The sequence below is a fragment of the Plecotus auritus genome (assembly GCF_963455305.1).
Source record: "Plecotus auritus genome assembly, chromosome: 11".
NCBI lineage: Eukaryota > Metazoa > Chordata > Mammalia > Chiroptera > Vespertilionidae > Plecotus > Plecotus auritus.
This window is the reverse complement of record NC_137777.1, coordinates 48,613,752-48,636,275: the sequence shown is the minus strand read 5'-3', so window position 1 is coordinate 48,636,275 and position 22,524 is coordinate 48,613,752.

The following is a 22,524-nucleotide window of genomic DNA, read 5'->3' as shown; positions in this document are numbered from 1 at the left end:
GCCCAGTGCATGAAATTCATGCACTGGTAGGGTCCCTAGTGGCTGCTGGCTGCCAGCCAGGTACTCCCTCCCTTCCCCAGATTGCCTGCCAACACCTCCAGCCAGGACTTCCCTTCCTTCCCCCAGGCGGCCCAGCCCCTGGTCAAACTCCTGGACAACTCCTGGTGAGGGGACTATTTGCATACTACGTTTTTATTATATAGGATAGATAATAAAATAAGTTGTTTTTTTCTGTCTTCTAAATGTAAAATCACAATGCTGAATATAATCTTTCAAGCTATACTCCCTTGCTATGGATTCTGATTATACATATTCACCATCATCCTAAGGTACCTCCCCCAAGTAGGTATACACACACACACACACACACACACACACACACACACACACATACACACAGAGTCACAAGTCATTAGGACTGGAAAAGGTGTTTGTTGTTGTTTGTTTGTATTTTGTTTTATTTTGTTTTTGTCAAGAGAGTGCCAAAACTGATGAAATCAAACTTTGTGTGTGTGATGAACAGAGGCGAGGGATTAGAGAGGACAGTAATGAACCAAGCTGACTGTGTGAGGGCACTATGGATGTGGAAGGGGTGGAGATGACAGGTAAGGGCAAGTTTACTGCTGACACATGGGAGATGGTGGGTGGAATGGGCATAAGTGGGAATATTAGGTTCCATCTAACACTCAGTTGTGAACACTGGTGAGCCCGTTTCAGTCCACCCATCAAAGTCCACTGTGGACATGCAGATGTAGGCAAAAAGCTGAGTGGCCTCTTCTGTGGGCTTTATGATAAAAATCCCCAAGAGGCTTAGGGGTAATGTAGGGAGGCAAAAGATATGCAAGGCTGAGGTTAGTATAAAAGCTTTCTATGCCTAATTTGTTGCAGAAATTATTCAAGAATAAGTCAACTGTGAAAATATGGCCACAGAGACACTGCCAAGGTTCGGATGAACCATGAGGTTCTGCTGAGCAAATGCTAGCTACATAATCCCAAACTGCTTGGTTGAAGCTTTAACTTAAGTACTGATTTTTCTCACCCTCAGTTTTATTAAGGGAATGGTGTCAGGGGCAGGTGGAGGGGACCACATTGCAGGCAATTGTGCTGAGCCAGATAAAGTGGCTCCTGGTCTCTCTCTCTCTCTCTCTCTCTCTCTCTCTCTCTCTCTGAGCCTTTTTTCCCCCATCCCTCTTTGTTCTCTCTCCCACAGACATCCCTGAATATTCACTTCAGATCCTACATAAAATGACATAGAGACACTTATTTTGTTGGGGTTTTACTAGAGAGCTGGAAGTAGTAGTTTCCTTTTCATTCAAATTGGCCAATTTTTGACTAGACACAGGGACACAAATAAGAGTTAAACAAAGCTTGGAAAGAAAAAATGAGGAGGGGGGAGCCTAATGTTCTTACATTGGGCCATGAATTAATTGGTGTCATCAGAAGAAAACCCTGTTCGATTCCTCAGCAAATATTCTAGCAAAGGTATATTTCACATCATCCCCAAATTTACAATTATGCTCACTCCAATGGGAATCTCTCCCCAGATTTTACTCTCTAACGGCCATGTAATAAAAGGTAATATATATTTTATGCTAAGCAATAAAAGGGACACTCAGCAGCACTGTCTTCCCGAGGAAATCTCAGGTCTTGCGGGATGCATATTTGTTCACACAATGAGCAGACACAAATCAACATGGTGGCTGAGCAGGCCCAGGGTGAGTGATGGCCTCGGCTCCTAATGAAATCAAACCATGAAAGGCATTAGAAAGATTGATTGGTGTTAAGTTAGCTGCCCATGTTAGCCAGGGTACCCCAGGCTGTAATGAAACTGCCAGTGGTTATTTATGGAGATGTAGGGTTTGGGGTGTAAGTTACGTCCAGCAGGCTGGCCTTACAAACAGACAGACACACACTTGAACTTCCACAATGAAAGGAACAGCAGACACCCAATTCCATGGGGCTCCTCACCACTGGCTGGGGTGGCGTGCTTTTCCAAGCATCTGCATCAGGCTGAATAAGGCCAGGCTCCCATTCAAACAGAAAACGGGTCAAGGTTAACGAATAGCTTGAAAATGTTGACTTTAGGTAGTACAAGAGAAGGTGTCACAGTCAATTGTAGATAATTGTTGCTAAAAACCAAACCAAACAAACACATACATACAAAAACCATGCTCTAATCTAAGCCAAGGGACAGGACACATGCTTATTTTCAATGCCTGTTCATCCTCTTTTGGCTACGGCTCCTTTCATGAGAGCCAGAAAGGGAAAACCAACACTGATTCTGGGAATTGAGTCACATGGTCAGGTTCTGGGGGCAGAGAACAGGAAACAAGGGTGAAGGAGCACAATGACGATCATATTCACACTCTTCAACCAGGTCTCTTTGCTGAGTACAGTTTGGAAAAAAGGATGGAAGTCAGTTGAAAAATAGGACTTTTCAAGAGCCACTAGGAGCATGATATACGAATTGTAGCATGTCCAATAGGCCAGAAATGTCATCCAATCAGAGAGTCTCTAATTTCCTGCCTGACTGGCTCCTACAGAGAGAAAAGGGAAAATGGTGCATGGACTTTGTGATCCAAGTGTGATTACTCTGAAACCACCTCTCTCTTTTTTGTGTGTGTGTTTTGTGTGTGTGTTTTATGTGTGTGTGTATCTGTGTATGTGTTTATCCTCACCTGAGGATATTTTTCCATTGAGTTTTAGAGAGAGTGGAAGGGAGGGGAAGAGACAGAGAGAAACATCGATGTGGGAGAGATACATTGATTGGTTGCCTCCCACATAAGCCTGCAACCGAGGTACGTGCCCATGACCGGAATCAAACCCAGGACCCTTCAGTCCATGGGCCAACGCTCTATCCACTGAGCCAAACTGGCTAGGGTGCCACCTCTCTCTTAATGTGTTAGCTCCAATTCTGCAAAAATATCTGTATAATGATGTGGAAAGGCCTGGGCAGCTGAGGGGATAAGTCAGCGGGTGCATCAAGAGGTATTAGAGCCACGACTGCTTATGTCTCTAAAGAGAAGTATGAGAAGCCAGGGAGAAACAGAGGGATGGACCTTGCAAAATCCAATGCTGTGTGTTCCTTTCAGGGTTCCCTCAAATGTAGACTCTGAGGTAGAGACTTGGGGGTGGGTAGTTACTTGGGAAGTAATAACAGGACACAAGTCTTAATAAACTCAAGAAGACTGAAATCATATCAGGCATCTTCTCTGATCACTATAGTAAGAAACTAGAAATCAATTACAAGAAAAAAACTGAAAGACACACAAACACATGGAAGCTAAGTAGCATGTTACTAAACAATGAATGGGTCAACAATGAGATCAAGGAAGAAATCAAAAGTTACCTTGAGACAAATGAAAATGAGCCAACAACAACCCAAAATGTATGGGACACAACAAAAGCAGTTCTGAGAGGGAAATCCAGGCATTACTACCTCAAGAAGCAAGAAAAATCTCAAATAAACAATCTAACCCTATACCTAAAAGAACTAGAAAAAGAAAAACAAAGCCCAAAGTATGTAGAAGGAAGGAAATGATAAAGATAAGAGCAGAAACAAATTACAGGGAGACTTTTTTTTAAATGCAAAAGATCAATAAAATCAAAAGCTGGTTCTTTGAAAAGATACACAAGATTGACAAACCTTTACCCAGACTCATCAAGAAAAAAAAAAAAAAAAGAAAGAGGATCCAAATAAATCAGAAATAAAAGAGAAGTAACAACCAACACCACAGAAATACAAAGGATTGCAAGAAAATATTATGAACCACTATATTATATTGCTAAACAACCTGGATGAAATGGATAAATTTCTAGAAAATATAATCTTCCAAAACTGAATAAGAAAGAATCAGAAAATCTGAATAGACTGATTACAACTAGTGAAATTAAAGCAGTAATCAAAGAATGCCCAGAAAACAAGTCCTGGACCAGATGGCTTTACAAGCAAATTTCATCAAACATTCAAAAAAGTACTAACACCCATCCTTTTCAACTACTCCAAAAAATCCAAGAAGAGGGACGATGCCCAAGCTCATTTTATGAGGCCAACATTATCCTAATTCCAAAACCAGATAAAAACACTACCAAGAAAAAACATTACAGGCCAATACCCCTGATGAACATAGAGATAAAAAAATCTTCAACAAAACATTAGCAAACTGGATCTAGCAATACATTAAAAAGATCATACACCATGATCAAGTGGATTTATTTTGGGGATGCAAGGTTGGTATGATATTCACAAATCAACACTACATAAACAAAATGAAGGATACAAATCACATGATCATATCAATAGATACAGAACAAGCATTTGATAAAATCCAGAACCCATTTATGATGAAAACTCTCAGCAAACTGGGAACAGAGGGAACATAACTAAACATAGTAAAGGCTAGATATGACAAACCTACAGCCTACATCATACTCAATGAGCAAAAACTAAAATGTTTCCCTTAAGATCAGAAACAAGACAAGGATGTTCGCTTTCACCACTCGTATTCAACATTGTTCTGGAAGTTATAGCCACAGCAATCTCAGATAAGAAAACGAAATAAAAGTCATCCAATAAATCTAACTAAGACTTTAAAATAGTGATTGCTCTTACTGCAATATTTTCAGGGAGTCATCTTTCAATGCTGGTGACTGTCAAGTGGTCCTTGGGCACACTCACCATTTTAAACTAAAAGGCCAGCTAGGAGCATGGGATACAGCCTTAGTAGCGAGCAAAGGCAAACCAGAGGTTTGGGATTCCGACCAAGGGACTGAGTCTCTAGAGATTCTGATAACTTTGATCTTCATCCTCTGGAACAGGGATTTCCAAATGTCAGAACAGCACATCTTCATTGTGGTAAGTAATTTTTTGTTAATTACAAATATGTAATATGTGTATTTATGTTTATTTTTATATAAAGTATACACAGTTTCTACTGTTTTGTATATATTAAGAAGCAAAGACAAAAATATAAAATGAAAAGATGTGAAATAGAAAAGAAACAAAAACTGCTTTAAAATAATTGTAAATTTACCTATTAATGCCACCAAAGTCTCTGTTTGTATCACCAAAAACCATATGACTAATATTTCTGAGAGAGTACTGCATCAGGAAGATCATGAAAGACTTTGGGATGTACAAGATACCAGGTATGCTTTCAGTGGAATGCTGAGCATTATATTCAGGGTTATCTCATTCTATAGAGCTTTGCACCTTTGATGTCTTGGTCAAGGCTATTTTACAACTCCATAAATTGGAAGGAATTGATGATAATGCAAATTACTTTCATCCAAAGAAATGCAAATGAATTTTGTCTGGTAGAGATACCATAGATTTCTGCCCTATAAAAAAAACACAGTTTGCTGCCCTTCGGGATATGAACCAGTTTTGTAACTATTATCAAATTCATTTTAGCATTCCTGATTGCTAATGTGTCTGCTCTTCAGATTTTCCTTTGAATTGAATTGAAATCATCTTATGGATTTCCACATTAATTAATAATCTAGAAAACATCTCTGATATGTGTTCAGTTTTTATATGTATGAAAGTCGTGGTTTTATCTCTTTTGAAAATTATCTTTTAACAAATAAAAACATGTGTCTTTTTAAAAATCTAGGTTTGCTTTGCGATACAGCAATCTAAGTGTCTGGTTCTAAGTTTAGTGACTTTTGATACTTAGTTTTAATGGATGCTATGGCTGCAAAAATAAATTTCACAGAGATAAATTGGTCCAAATATGAAATTATAATGGTCATTTTTCATTCTTACCTCAATTATGTAAATAGCTTTGGCACATACAAATAAAACTATCTTCCCTAATGTGAATCAGTAATTATTGTAAACTACTAAAAATGTGTCATATTTTTGTATAACTATGTGTGTAATCAAATGGGTTTATATCCCACTGAAATTTTTTTTGAAAAGATTTTTAAGAGTTAAAAATTCTGTTTCCAGTTTTATAACTGCAGATCTGAGAGGCACAATAGTTCTCACACTTCATTTATTCTTGAGAAATATTATATATATAGTGTTGAAAATATTTTCAGACCTCTAGTCTTAAATGCTTTCTCCATAGCACAAGTTTTATTTGAAAAATAGTGATTTTCTTATTTAATGTTAAACCATCATCTTTACTTGAAGGGACAGGATAGTTATTAGTTTCTTTAAAAATATATGCTCAGTAGTATAATTTTGATCACTGTTTTTCACCAAAAAAAGACCAGAAATTTTTCATATGTGTGTGTTAAGTGTGTGTGTGTGTGTGTGTGTGTGTGTGTGTGTGTGTGTGTTTTGTGGGTTAAATTGTGTCTCCCCAAATTCGTATGTTGAAGACCTAAATCCAGTGCCTCAGACTATGACTACATTTAGAGACGGGGCCTTTAAAAAGGCAATTACTGTAAAATAAGGCCATGAGAGTGGGGTCCTAATCCAATATGATTGATATTCTTATGAGAAAATGAAGAGATACCAGGGATATACATGAAAAACAGAGGGAGAAGGCCACCATCTGAAAGCCAAGGAGAGGAGACTCAGGAGAAGCCAATCCTGCTGACTTGACCTTGGACTTTTCAGGCTCCAGAAATGTGAGAAAATACTATTATTTAAGCGACCCAGTCTACCCAGCAAACTAATTCAATATGTAACTCATCTTTAAGTTTGAAAAGACTTTTTTAATTCTTTGCTGAGAAAACCAACAAAACACCTTGTACTACAAAGGATGCTCATCTCTCTACATAATATCCTAGAGCTCACACTATTTAGTCATTCATATGCATAAGTCCCTTTAACAAGGGAATATAAACTATACTAGTATAACATAACACAGAAACTAGAATATGCTAAAATACACTGAAAAACAGAAAATGGGTCAGTCACCACTGTCAAGACCCCTATGTGGTACAATTTCTATTATTCTATCCCTGACATGGGTGATTGTCTGACCTGTTTTCTAGATGAGGTCTCTGAACACCAATGTCCACTCATAGATCAAAGTAAGTTCAATTTCTTTTTCTTAAAGATAAAAACAAAATTCAGATAAAAATGTCAATATTTTGTTCCCACACCCCCAAAGAATCTTTATATATAGAGAGAGAGATGAAGGGAGAGGGAGAAATAAAAACATCAATGATGAGAGAGAATCATTGATTGGCTGCCTCCTGCATGCCCCCCACCGGGAATTGAGCCCGCAACCCAGACATGTGCCCTTGACCAGAATCAAGCCTGGGACCCTTCAGTCTGCAGGCCAACACTCTATCCACTGAGCCAAACTGGCTATGGCAAGAATCATTTTTTGCATGCCTGGGATATCCACACTCTGCTTTGGAGATCATCACGATAGGCCAAGGGAGCCTTTAAAAAGTTTAAGTAAGGAAGACACAATTTAAAATGGTTACATGGGAGGTTCCGTGGAAAATGAATTATGGGGTAGATGTGAATAAAGGCAGTGAAGCCAGTTAAGAAAGAGGCTAATGCATTTTTCCAAGTGAAAAAAGGATGAGAATGTAAATGAAGAATTGTTATAAGGATAAAGAGAAGGAGACATATTCCCAACATATTTGAAGGCCAGGGTGACTGGAGTGGGGCAGCAGGTCAGCTGTGGGGTGGGGATAGAACATGTGAAATGAAAATGATAAGCTTGGGATTCAGGATTTGGGGGCTTAGAGAATGGGGTGGGTGTAGAGACCATTAAAAAGAAAAGGAATGATGTAGAAGAAATATATTTTTGGGGGAAGATCACAATTTCTATTTTATTCATGTTGAGTCTGAGGCACTTTGGAATATCTTGGTGAAATCATCCACTGTGGTGTAGGATATTTGTGTCTGGAACTCACAAAGGAGATACAGTTAATTTTGTATTAATTAGAGTAATGATGGGGTGCAGGTGAAAGAGACTATCACATACAACTTAAGATCTTAATTAAGACAAAATTAGAATCCCCAGAGGAAAGAAAAGGAAGAATTGCCAAGAAAGGAAATAAGTGAAATGGAAGCATGCAACATGACAGAAAAAGAATTCAGAGTAATAGTCATACAGTTTATACACCAGATGGACAAGAAAAATCAACAACCTATGCAAAAATCAGGAAGAAATGAAAAATGATATAGCTACAATCAAAAACATCATGGAAGGCTTCAACAGTAGACTAGAAGAAGCAGAGGACCGAATCAGTGAGTTAGAAGATCAGGTACAGAAACAAGCCCACTCTGAAAAGCAACTAGAGAAAAAAATTAAAAAGCAGGAGGAGAGCCTAAGGGAGCTTTGGGACAATGCAAAATGAAATAACATATGTATAATAGGGCTGCCAGAAGGACAAGAAGAGCAGCAAGGATTAAAAAATTTATTTGAAGAAATAATGACAGAAAACTTCCTTGATATGAGGAAGAAAAAAGTTACTCAAGTACAAAGAGTCCCAAGCAAGATAAATCCCAAAAGACCCACACCAAGACACGCCATAATCACAATGGCAAATGTTATCGACAAAGAAAGAATCTTAAAGGCTGCAAGAGAGAGACAGAGAGTTACCTTCAAAGGATCCCCCATCAGATTATCAAATGATTTCTCAAAAGAAACACATCAACCTAGTAGGGAATGGAAGGAGACCTCCGAGGAGCTTAGTGAGACCTTCAAGGACCTTAATGAGAATGCCAAAAAAATGGAAAAGGACCAGTCAGAAATTAAGCATACACTGTCTGAAATAAAGAATATACAGAAACTCAACTGTAGATCAACGTACCCCAAGAATCAAACCAAAGATCTGAAATATGAGGAAACAAAAAACACCCAACCAGAAAAACAAAAAGAAAAAATCCAAAAATATGAAGATAGTGTAAGGAGCCTCTGGGACAACTTTAAGCGTACCAACATCCGAATTTTTGGGGTGCCAGAAGAAGAGAAAGAGCAAAATATTGAAAACCTATTAGAAGAAATAATGGCAGAAAACTTTTCCTACCTGGTGAAAGAAATAGACTTACAAGTTCAGGAAGCACACAGAACCCCATACAAGAGGAATCCAAAGAGGACCACACCAAGACACATCATAATTAAAATGCCAAGGGCAAAAGACAAAGAGAGAATCTTGAAAGCAGCAAGAGAAAAACGGTTAGTTACCTACAAGGGAGCACCCATACGACTGTCAGCTGATTTCTCGGCAGAAACTATGCAGGCCAGAAGGGAGTGGCAAGAAATATTCAAAGTGATGAACAGCAAGAACCTACAACCAAGATTACTCTACCCAGCAAAGCTATCATTCAGAGTTGAAGGTCAGATAAAGAGCTTCACAGACAAGAAAAAGCTAAAGGAGTTCATCACCACCAAACCAGGATTACATGAAATGCTGAAGGGTGTTCTTTAAGAAGAGGAAGAAGAAGAAAAAGGTAAAGATAAAAATTATGAACAACAAAATGACATCAAATACATACCTACCAACAAGTGAATAAAAAATCTGAAGAACAGAATGGACTGGTGAATATAATAGAATCAGGTACATAGAAAGGGAGTGGACTGACAATTCTCAGGGGGCAGGGTGTGTGAGGGGTGCGGGAAGAGACTGGACAAAAAGCTTACACCTATGGATGAAGACAGTGGCGGGGGGTAAGGGCATGGGGTGGGGTGGGGAATCAGGTGGAGGGGAGCTAGGGGGAAAAAAAGAGGAACACCTGTAATAATCTGAACAATAAAGATTTATTTAAAAAAAATAATAATAAAATAAAATACCAATGGCATATTTCACAGAACTAGAACAAACTCTCCAAAAATTCATCTGGAATTTAAAAAAAAAAAAGACCCCGAATAGCCACAGCAATCCTGAGAAAGAAGAACAAAGTAGGTGGGATCTCAATACCAGATTTCAAGCTGTATTACAAAGCCACTGTTCTCAAAAAAGCCTGGTACTGGCACAAGAACAGACATATAGATCAATGGAATAGAATAGAGAATCCAGATATCTACCCAAACCTCTATGCCCAATTAATATTCGACAAAGGAGGCACGAACATATAATGGAATTAAGACAGTCTCTTCAATAAATGGTGCTGGGAAAATTGGACAGATACATGCAAAAAAATGAAACTAGACCACCAACTTACACCATACACAAAAATAAACTCAAAATGGATAAAGGACTTAAACATAAGACGGGAAACCATAAAAATACTAGAGGAATCCACAGGCAACAAAATCTCAGACATATGCCAAAGGAACTTCTTTACTGATACCACTCCTAGGACAATGGAAACTAAAGAGAAAATAAACAAATGGGACTACATCAAAATAAAAAGCTTTTGCACAGCAAAAGAAACCATCACCAAAACAACAAAAAAGACCACTACATGGGAGACCATATTTGCCAATGTTATCACTGATAAGGGTTTAACCTCCAACATTTATAGGGAACTCATACAACTCAACAAAAGGAAGATAAACAACCCAATCAAAAAATGGGCAAAGGACCTAAATAGAAACTTTTCAAAAGAAGACAGAAGGAAGGTCAAGAGACATATGAAAACATGCTCAAAGTCACTAATTATCCAAGAGATGCAAATCAAAACGATAATGCGGTACCATCTCACACCTGTCAGAATGGCTATCATCAACAAATCAATAAACGACAAACGTTGGCGAGGATGCGGAGAAAAAAGGAACCCTCGTGCACTGCTGGTGGGAATGCAGACTGGTGCAGCCACTGTGGAGAACAGTATGGAGTTTCTTCAAAAAACTAAAAATGGAACTCCCAGTTGACCCAGTAATACCACTTCTAGGAATATATCCCAAGAAGCTAGAAACATCAATCAGAAAGGATATATGTACCCCTATGTTCATAGCAGCACAATTTACCATAGCTAAGATTTGGAAACAGCCTAAGTGCCCATCAGCAGATGAATGGATTTAAAAAAATGTGCTACATCTACACAATGGAATACTATGCTGCGTTAAAAAAGAAGGAATTCCTACCATTTGCAACAACATGGATGGAACTGGAGAGCATTATGCTAAGTGAAATAAGCCCGTCAGAGAAAGATAAATATCACATGATCTCACTCATTTATGGAATATAATGAACAACATAAACTGATGAATAAAATCAGATCCAGAGACAGAGAAACATCAATCAGACCATCAAACCTCACAGGGAAGGTAGGGGAGGATGGGGGTAAGGGGGAGAGATCAACCAAAGGACTTGTATGCATGCATATAAGCCTAACCAATGGACACAGACAACAGGGGGTTAAGGACATGAGTGGGGGGGGATAGGGGGATAATGGGGGAATAAGGACACATAAGTAACACCTTAATCAATAAAGAAATTTTAAAAAAAGAAAAAATTAGAGTCAATTCTCAATATTCTAGTGTCCATTGAATGTCCTTAACTGTAGTCAGTCCACAGAGACCTGACTGCTCTCCAAAAGAGCTTCCCTCTAAGCAAGAGGGGATGGCTTAGGACTGCAAGGCAAGGAGACAGGCCTTGCCTCTAAGGGGAGGATTCAGTGCCTGAGAGTTCTGTGCTCCAACATTAAATCAACCAGGGAGGGGTAGCATGTTACATAGCTGTTTCCTTCTAGGGAACTACCCATCCTGGATCCTGGTGCGCCTTACACAGAGTTAAGTTCCCCTCGGTGAGAAAGAGTTGCCTTCATTTATTTGAGTCATCAGGATACTAGTGGCAGCAAAAATCAAGGGAGTGGATGAATTCACAGAAGAGTATGATAGGATTTTTAAATGGTATCATTCTGTCTCATTTCAGCTGAGATCCTGAGAGAACAGATGCCAGCTATTCTCATATTCTAAAGCAAGTGCTAGGCAAAGAAGGTTCCAAGAGATGATTTTTAACCTCTGATCTCATATCTTTCTTTAGGTATAACAGGGTTGGAATTAAAAAGCCTACAGACTGTCGAATCACATAGGGAAGGTAGGGTGGGTGGGAAAAGATTAACCAAAGAACGTATATGCATATATGCATAACCCACGGACACAGACAATAGTGTGTGAAGGCTTGGTACAGGGGTAGGGTGGGTAAGAAAAGGTCAATGGGTGGTGAGAGGGAAAGGGGACATCTGTAATACTTGCAACAATAAAGATATATTTTTTAAAAAATTAAATTAAAAAAAGCCTCTGAGAGAGAATTTTCTTAGAAGAGAATTGTAGGAGTGGGTGCCATTTCTTTGTCTCCCACTAAAGAGGAACAACGGAAGGTAAGCCCTCTCCCACTCCAATAGTAAAAGCCTCGAAGAAACCATTCATAGAGTTCTGATTATAAAATTGGACTATCATCTTACTGATTCAAATGAGACTGTTTCATGACGAAAAGTGACCAGAGGACTACAATTATCTGAGGGGCATCAGAAGACTCATTCATGGGACTGGATTTCACTCAACGGCAGCAAAGAAGAAGCCCCACAGACCAGGGCAGTGGGGGAATCTCTTAGGATCTCAGTTGAAATGAGATAGAATGATAAAGTTCTCCTCTCTTGATCTCCATGGAGGTTGACTCCTTCCAGTTAAAGGCTCTATGAGTTTAGAGTAAGAACAGAAAAGGTCCAGGAATGGAGTCCCCAAGCTACACCAACTTAGTTAGGTGTAGGCAGAGAAAAAGAAGCATGAGAGACTGAGAAAGAGCATCGAGGAACGTAGGAGGAAAGCCAGGAGCAGGTGGTGTCATGGAAGTGGCTGCCTTTTCCCTTTAAATGCTACCCTATTTTTCCTGTATCCTCACACATCTCCCCACCATACACATACTTAGGGCAAACCTGGGACATCTGGCTGGCCAATGTGAACTAAACTGACAGAACAGTCCTGCAGATAGTTTCCACCCAACTATCTCAGCTTTTAAGATTGGAGGTCCTTGTTTTACAGAAACGAGGATGGATGTGGGTTTCCAATGCCAATAAAGCGCCTGAGCTGATGAAATTCGCTGCATTGGATGAATGCTTCCTGCTTTTCATAACACTTTCACCCTACATCATGGGAGCAGGTGAGCACAGCTCATCGTCACTGAATAAGGGAGAACAGGTGTGTTCTCTCCATTGGACAGATGAAGGTGCTGGGACTAAAAAAGAAAGCGGCAGACTTGCTAACTATGACTCTGGGACAAGACACCAGGACTCCTGAATCTTGGTGGCTGTTTATAAATCAGTTTGCTCTCTCCCTGAGATCCCTTTCATTTGCATTGCCCTTGAAGTTAACAGAGTATGGTAACTCACTTTCCTTGAAGGTTCTCCATCCCCATCAGCATATCAACTTCTAGTGACCCTACAAAATTCAGCCCTTTGTCAGCACACCTTAAGTCTTTACCAAACCCCTTAAAACATAGGCAACCTTAGACTATTTTGGATGCCTTCAGCTCATTTAAATAAAATGGAAATAATGCTATTTCCTATTAGGTAGGAATGTTAAGAGGATTAATAAGATATGTTGGCCCTAACTGGTTTGGCTCAGTGGATAGAGTGTCAGCCTGTGGACTGAAGAGTCCTGGGTTCGATTTCGGTCAAAGGCATGTGTCCAGGTTGTGGGCTCAATACCTGGTGAGGGGCATGCAGGAGGCAGCTGATCGATGTTTCTCTCTCATCATTGATGTTTCTGACTCTCTATCCCTCTCCCTTCCTCCCTGAAATCAATAAAAATATTTTTTTAAAAAAAGAAGAAGATATGTTAAGTGCTCAACACATAGGAAGCTTTCTGTGAGTGGTTATTAATTAATGGACATCTTCATAAAGCGTTCAGTGGACAGTGAGTAGGAAAAAGGCATAGCAAGGCCTTCAGCTCTAACCTTGGGGATATTCTTATTAACATCACAGACATGCCTCCCTCCTGTCCTCTAAATGTCAAATCTCGCCCTCCCCAAGATCAGCAGGAAGACACAAGGCTTGTGCTCAGTTCCTTCCACATAAAAACAACAGGACTCAGACAACTTCTCGACCAAAACTATTCCAAATATTTCTTCCCCTTACTTAATCTCAGTGATAAATGCCATGTAAAGAGCTGAAGCTAACTGCCAATGCATAAAGCAGCTGGAGAGCAGCAAAAACATGAGCCATTAGGCCCCTCTCTCTGATGCTCAGGGGAGTTTACCTGTTCCTCTTTTCCAACGGACACCACAGTGGAGTAGTGTGTGATGTGTTTTGTAGTCAGCACAGCAACAGCAGGGATATATACATATTTAAAGTATCCAAGCATCTCTCTGAGTGCTTTTAATATCAGCCTGTACCAGGCACACCAGCAGGAGCTGGCATTTAATAGCACAGCTCACCAGAGGTACAGTGTCCCAGAAAATTCCACCTGTTTCAGTGTTGACCAGATGCAAGGTATTGGGCATAGCTTTTTCATGAACATCCCCTCCATAACCGTCAAAGCACCCATGACAAGTCGGTAATATAGTCCCACCTTAAACCCTGCAGAAACTGAGACCAAGAGGTTAAGGAGCCTATAATGACAATGTGGATAGTCAACAGCAAGGTAGACCCTACGTCTTCTGGTCCCAACTTGCACAACTTGATGCTACAATGTGCTGGTCTTGGTCTTCTCTACAACTGTGTGTCTCCCTGGTTCAGTCATGAGGATCCTGGAGACTCTGAAATAGTATGCTAAGGCTCCATGGGAACTCAGCTACCATCCAGCATCATGACTTTCATTGACTTTTAAAATTATTATCTGCAAAATAAATTGCATTGAGAACCCCATTATGTAAAAACAGATGCAAGTGGGACTCATCTGCCTCAATTGTAAATGGTGAGGAAAATAGTGCTGTAGCCTTAAGTGGCCCCACCTTGGGGCACAATTTGAAAAGCACTAATTTGGACCAATCTCCATATCTTACAATTGAGGAAACTGAGTCCTAGAGAGAAGAAGGGTCTCGCCAAAAAGAACTTTTTAAAAGTCTTCAGAGCACTTTTACCTTCATTCCCTCATGTCATTCTATTTGCCATGGGTTGTGGCCACATCATATTATGAGAAATGGGCTGTGACTTCCCCAGCTTTACCCAGACAGTAAGAACCGGAGCTTGGATTCTAACCCAGGTCTTTGGACTCCAGCTCCTCCTTGCCTTCTCACCATTCCATAGCTGCATCCCAGGCCTCTCATGAGAAAGTGAAAGCTGTGTTTCATTGAAACCAAAGTTCCCAACGATCCAAGAGCCTTCTGCATGTTCTGAAGCGCCCTGACTCCAGTGCCTATCAGCTCTCAATATTTATTGAACAGGCCCCCGGTCACTGCTTCACAGTCTGGATCAGTCTCAGAGTTCATCCTAAGCTCTGCAAGTGCCCGTTGTGTTGTCCCTCCTCCTATGCCATGCTGGGTGAAATCATTAGAGTGTAAGTGGTTAATTTGTACCCGCTCCTGTTCAGCAAGCTTATCCTTCCCATGCAGCCCATAGGGGAGAGGCCTGGTGGGAAAGGGCAGGCGAGAAAAGGGAGACATGAGTTTCCAGTTAACCAGGGAGTTAGCATGCAGCAAGAGGACAGAGTGAGAGCAAGCAAAGAAGTGGGGAGTAAGAAAGGATGATTCTTTGGTATCTCCTAGCCTGCACTTTGCAGATGGGGTCCCTGGGGGAGTCACCAGGTGCTGCCTCTGAATACCTGACTTCTGTCATCTCTGCTGCTGTGCAAGGTGGAGGCTGCAGGGATTCTCTCAGAAGTATAACCCACATGTACTCTCACAAAAGAGCCAATGTCTGGACCCCAGAGACATAGAAGAGACTGTGGGTCAGTATAATAGCAATAATCAGGAGAAAAGGGCCATGAAAGAACAACCTTTTAAGGGATATACCTTTTAAAGAAAACCTTTCTTTCTCATTTCTAAGACCAGAGAATGCTAAGGGAAGGGCAGAAGAATAAGCCTATGGAAGAGCAATATGTGAACCTCATCATCCCTCCTGTTCATGACAATGGGCCACAGCTCCCCTATGCTTGGGGGGCTGGAGTCAAATAAGAGATAAGAATTTTAGAATGCAGAGGACTACATTTTAGTCCTTGAGAGTGACCAAGAAGTTATAAAATCTGGCTAGAATGTCATTAAGTAGGTGACTGTATAATTTATTTCAAACTCCAGGGCACTAATGAGAGTCAAAGGGGGCACTATTTATAATTGCTTGAGGACAAAGGTGTCCCAGGCAAACTAGGACATATGTCACTGTGCCTGTAGGAAAGGGGCTTCCAAAGAGCACAAGTTAACAGATTTTGAAAAAAATAAAAGTGCTTCAGGTTTACATTTGAAATTAAATGATAAAGCCAGTTAATATCCACTTTAACTTTTTTAGTATTGAAGTGACTTTGAGAGATCCCTGTAATAACTGCAAGGCCCTCATGAAATAATACGTAAATGTAAACATAATCATTCAGGATGTAAGTACTAAGACAAAGGAAAGCCCTGGGCACAGAGGAGCAAGGGCGGGGTCCAGAAAGAATTTCCAAAGGAAGACACCTTGCGCTGCACCTTTAAATTCAAAGAGAAAATACACACATTCACAAGAACAGTGGGTAGAATGGAGAAGGGAAGGCCAAGGAAAAAGCATGTGAAAAATCAATAAATGCAAGGAGAACACTAAAGAGATAAAAGTGATTAGATCTAAAGCCTAAGGCAGACCAACTGCATTTGCAGGCCAAATCTAGCCCTGTCAGTTTTTGTCAATAAAGTTTTATTGGCACACCACCACAGCTATTATTTTACATATTGCTTATGGCTGCTTTCACCCTTCTGTGGCAGAGCTAAGCAGTTGCAACAGAAACGGTCTAGCCTAAAATATTAGCAGCTAGCTGGCCCTTTATAGAAAACATTTGCTGACTCTCTTTTCGAAAGCTCTAAATAGTGAACCTGTTGCCCCCTCCCGTTCACTGCCAGGTCTAAGGAGGTATACGAAAAGGTGATGGTGTTTCTTTATTACTACTCCTTTATTACTTTGTCATTTCAATAGTTTATTAAAACTACTAACACAGGCCTTTGATTTCACATGTCTATTTGGTTTCCTACCTTGGCTGGATGTGCACATAACAGAAGATTATTTTGTGAATGACAGAAGCAGGTTTAAAGAGATTGCCTCTAACATCCTATGCCCTCAGCCCCACTTTCTAACTTAGATCCTCGCAGAAACAAGCCCTAAGAAGAGAGCAGAGGGCATGGAATTTACCTGGGAGGTGCAGAGAGCTGGCAGGAGGATGGGAAGGCGATACTGGAGGGGAGAGCAGACAGTAAAGGGTGTGTATTTGTTCAGCAACCACAGCGGACAACCAGACTGCCACCGCTCCAGGAATACGTAGGAATTGTGTGCGACACCTGCCTCAGAAACACCCTGGCCGAGGGAGGAGGATGCTGGGCTACTTCTGCCGAATCCCCAGCGGTCACTGGTCGTTAGAAAACCCACCCCCAGATATCAGTTCCTAATCACGGGCTGGACAAAGTGGCTCCCACAGCTTGACGACGATTCAGATGAATAATACCTTAACTGTATTTGAATAATGCCATCTCAATTACGTGTAGACGTACTCTCTCAAAATAAATGCATTGCAAAATATTAATTGTATATATTTTACAAAAATATATATGCACATAATTTAATTATCAAAACACCTTTGTGAGATATGTGTATGTATGCATATATATGCACCCGTATATATATTATTCCCACTTTATAGATATAAAAAAATGAAGTGCTGAGAGATAGCATGTGTGTTGGGGTGGGGGGGCAGGAGACAGAGACTTCAGCATGAGGCAGATTGAGATTTAAGCCCTCACTTTGAGACTAGCAGAGTGAACTGCAGAAGTTACTTAAGCTATCTGAGCCCTTAAGGTGGGTTTTTAGGACTAACAGTGTATTTAGGGGACCAAATAATGTGCCCATTTCATAGGGTTTTTAGGAGGACTTAAATGAAGTAATGTTGTCATAACAATAATGTTGTTTTAGGGAATCTACCACTACCAGGCACTGTGCTAAACACTGAATATGCTTGGCTTCATTTCATTGTCTCAATCTTCTGTGATATTACATATTCAGCGCTGCGAGGACTGAGAACATTGAGCAATTGTGTGAAACTGTGCAGAGCACGGCCAGCACACTGTGGGAAGGCGACAAGAGAGGCTGGGGATAATCGAGGAGCCTGAGGGAGAAGCACTGCCCAGGAAGAGCAGGAAGCGGCACAAGGTAGGAATAGGACACGGTCTCCACACCCTGCTGGAGAAGCTGCCGCATTAGGCAGGGGCACAGTCAGTTGCTTGACAGATTGCACCTTTTAAGCTATGATTCTGTTTGTTTCTACCGCTGCAATAAATCAGGCTGTGTAACAGTAAAATATTTACTTACTCACAGGGCAAGAGTAACACCACGTGGTCTAAAGAGGCACGTATAATGGCCAAGACGGAAAACCAGTGGCGGTGGGAGCAAGAGGTGTCAGACCTCTCGCGTGGGGCCATGTCAGTAAGCAGCAGCCCACAACCTTCCCAGGACCCTGAAATACATGGCTCTTCGGCAGGGCTACCGTTCAGACATGAACTCCGATGGAAATGCTAGCAGAAAAGGAAAAGCCGTACTGGCTGTGTTCCTGGTCCTGGAACCCTCAGAACTCCATGTTGGCATGCGTGAACCAGATCTTCTGCACAGAGCCACATGGCCCACGCCCTTACTTCACTCAGTCCTGTGATCATACGGGGGCCGAGACCCTTCCACCACCTTAGCTGAATTAGCTACCTCCCCACCTGCACTCGCTCTCTCTCCCCAATCCTGCTGTTTGTTCCTCACAGCACTTATTGACAGCTGACACTTCAAGTGTCACCTCATGACTTCATTGCTTTCCAGTTATGCAACACTAAGGACAGGGATACATTCTCAGCGATGTGTCATTACGTGATTTCGTCATTGTGCAAACATCACGAGTGCACTTACTCAAACCGAAAGGTATAACCTCCTACACTCCAAGCTATATGGCATAGCCTATCACTCCTATGCTGCAAGCCTGTATAACACGTTACTGTACAAAACAACATGAGATTAAGTAAAGCACAAGAGAAAATGATGCATTCAAGAGATGTAATGAGGCTGCTGCCAGTGTAACCTGGCATATTGCTTTACAGCAAAAATTGTTTTTATAAGTAGAAAGAATACACCCTAAAATAATGATAAAAGTATAGTATGATAAATACATAACCAGTAACATAGTTTATTGTCATTATCAAGTATTGCGTGCTGTACAGAATTGTATGTGCTATACTCTTATCTGACTGGCAGCTCGGTAGGCTTGTTGACAGCAGCATCACCACAAACGTGTGTAATGCATCGCACTAGGCATTAAGACAACTACAATGTCACCACGTGACAGGAAATTTTCAGCTCCACTAGAATCTTACGGGACTACCATCATATATGCCATCGATCACTGACCAAAACGTTGTTAAACAGCACATGACTATAATTGTATCTATCTGTTCAGTTACTTATTTTTTATTTATTTATGTATTTATATTTTATCCTCCTGTGCATTATCTGTCTCTCCACACTAGAATGTCAACTGCACAAGAACAGGAACTTTCTGTTCATTGAAGCACCTCAAACATCTACAATAGAACAGAGAATAAATATTTTTCTAAATAAAAATGTCTCCTTGTACCTGTTTGTAGGTTTGTTTTATTTGTTGATTTGCTTTTAAATAAGAGTTATAAACAAGCTTGAGTAATACTGTCTGTCCCTTCTCTTGGGTCCCTGGGGTTGGGTTGTCTAAATATTATATTAAATGAAGAAAAGAAGCCAGAACACATATTAACTGTGTCTATTTTTTTATCTGAGGTTTTACACAATAATTTTAAACTGATTTTCTTGCCCTGGTCTCACCCTACACTAGGAAGACTGTGTTGGTATTGTTGTTCCCTTTTGAAAGATAGGGAAGCTCTAGTTTAGAGAAGTCAAAGGGCTTGCCCAAGTCACACAGCAAGTTAGCCACTGGAGAAACAGGTGGGTGATGTTAAAACACAGAAATCTGGATTCCAATCTACTGAGTTTTTCATTGGGCACAAGACAGGAAGATGACTGCACCACCTGCCACAGCGCCTCCATGACCACAAAAGACATTAATCATCCACCAGGACCAAAGCTATAGCTTCCTCTGGACCAGGCACCGCTCTTCTTCAACACAGCACTCCAGCCAGCCTCCATCAAGCAATGATGTTGGAAATAAGCATGCCTACTCGCTACCGATCCTATTGACTCTTTTTTTTTTTCTTTTTATTGACTTTATTGAGGTGACAATTGTTAATAAAATTATGTAGGCTTCAAGTATACAATTCTATATCACCTGTATATTATATTATGTGTTCACCACCCCAAGTCAAGTCTCCTTCCATCACCATTTTCCCGCCCCCCCCCCCCCCGCAAACCCTCTTCTACCTCACCCCACCCCCCTTTCTCTCTGGTAATCACCATACTGTTGTCTGTGACCATGAGTTTTTTTCTTCCTTTCTTTTCTTTTGCCCTTTCCCAATCCCCTGTTTACAAGATGGAGACAATACATGGCTTAGGATCTAGAGAGGGTCTTTTAGGGATCACTTACTAGAAAGCTTTACTAGTTGCTCAGCACCATTTCACAATATGGCAAGTATATTACTGTTATTTTGATACAGTGCCCTGGGATGAACTTTTATACACATGCACGCACACACACATTTGCACAGAGTCATAAAATAGTATTACAAATTATGTGTGAGAACAGGAGTAGAGGCTTTGAAATATTTATTTTGTTGCCATCACAGGTATATCTCATATTAATACTGTACAGAAACTAGAAAGAATGAATCTAATCCTTTGGTACTAGGTGTTTACAATTCAGATGGTTCTAAATCTTACACACCTACAGTATCAGACCCAGGAAACTGGTCTTGCTAAGGCATGTGTGTTTATTTATTTGTTTTGCAGAGGCTAAGACTGAAGAGCAGTCTTCCTGTTAAGGAGTATTCCCCAAAAATCTGGTTTATACCCGAGCACTAATTGTGATGCATAATTATTTTGCAAATAGGCAGTAAGTGTAAAATTTCATTATACCTGATTTCTCAGTAACCACCTGGGGTTCTAATTAAAATTCACTCTTGATATATGTAATAGCATAGATAATGTTATCCTTACCTCATTATGTAATAATTACATCTGTGGCTTTTGGTTTTGTTTTTAATTAGTATCCACAGTCCTCTATAAATGATATGGGGCAACCAACAGAATTCATTTTCTTATGGTAGGAGAAAAAGCTTAAAGGACAAAGAAAGCATCCGACGGTAATTTGGACACCATAAATACATAAATTAAAGGTCAAGGTCAGTGATTTGAGCTAGATTGGACTGTATTTCATCCATCCTTTTCTCTTACTCATCAGTTCCTATGACAAGGCTGTGGAGGGGCCCTTGCGGAGATCTTGTAAAGGAGAAGCCTGTGATGAGCGGTGGCTCCCTCCATTCATGCAATTCCATGATGGCTTCCTGGTAATTTATAGAGCTTCATTCATTCTTCCCCAAGCTTTGCACCACCCTTGCTGTAGAGCTTTGGGAAACCTTAAGAGGTGGTGCTTGGTGACAGGTAGTATCAGCAGAGAAACCAGAGGAATCAGCAGTGTGACTTCACTAGGACCTGGTGCCAGGTTTAAGGGCAGAAGGCAGAAGGAACAATCTCATCTCACCCCTTGAACTGGGTTTGTGCAAGACAAAGGCTTAGAGCCGCTTTACTTTGGGTTTAAATAAAATGCAAAGTCATGTTGGTATTAAAAATCTGGGGAGGCCAGAAGACATCTTGGCTACAGTAATTTTATATTTAAAATAAAAAAATTAGCAGACATATGTTGAAAACTTGAGGCTCTGTGCCAAAGGATTGCTCTCGAGTGAACATAAAAATGCTTTAGTTATAAATAATAACTATCTTATTTCCTAACTAATTTGTTAATTCAGTGTTACCTCCTATGCTTGAGACCTGTCATGACCCTGTTTAAGAACCTTTAATGGTTCTCCACTACCCATGAGATTGGTTCTAAATGGCTTCTAGTCAAACCCCAAATCCTATGTTCTGCCTTAGCTTCTAATATTTCCCTTAAACGATATTTCAGCCCAGTCTTTCTGGTCTTAAAATCATGCCTTACACATTTCTTTCTCTCTCTCTCTCTCTCTCTCTCTCTCTCTCTCTCTCTCTCTCTCTCTCTCTCTCCCTCTCTCCCTCTCTCCCTCTCTCCCTCTCTCCCTCTCTCCCTCTCTCCCTCTCCCTCCATAAAATAAAGCCTAAACAAGGTTTTCCTGCTCTCTCATTGCCCCTACATAAGCCTCACATATTCCTGTGTTCCCACCTCAAGCCCCATGTGTTACTTCAGAGTACACAATGGACTCTGTCACTTAATATAAGAATGATCTACTTAAGAAAGCTGAGTGCTACACCAGCCATAAAATCACTGCTCTACTCTCCAGGTCCATAGTAGGCAACCTGCCTTCAGCCTAAGAAACATACAGGCCCACATGCTGCAATCTAACCCACCAAGATGCTCCAGTTGGGCCATCCAAGAGGTGAACTTGGCAAACATTTCTGAG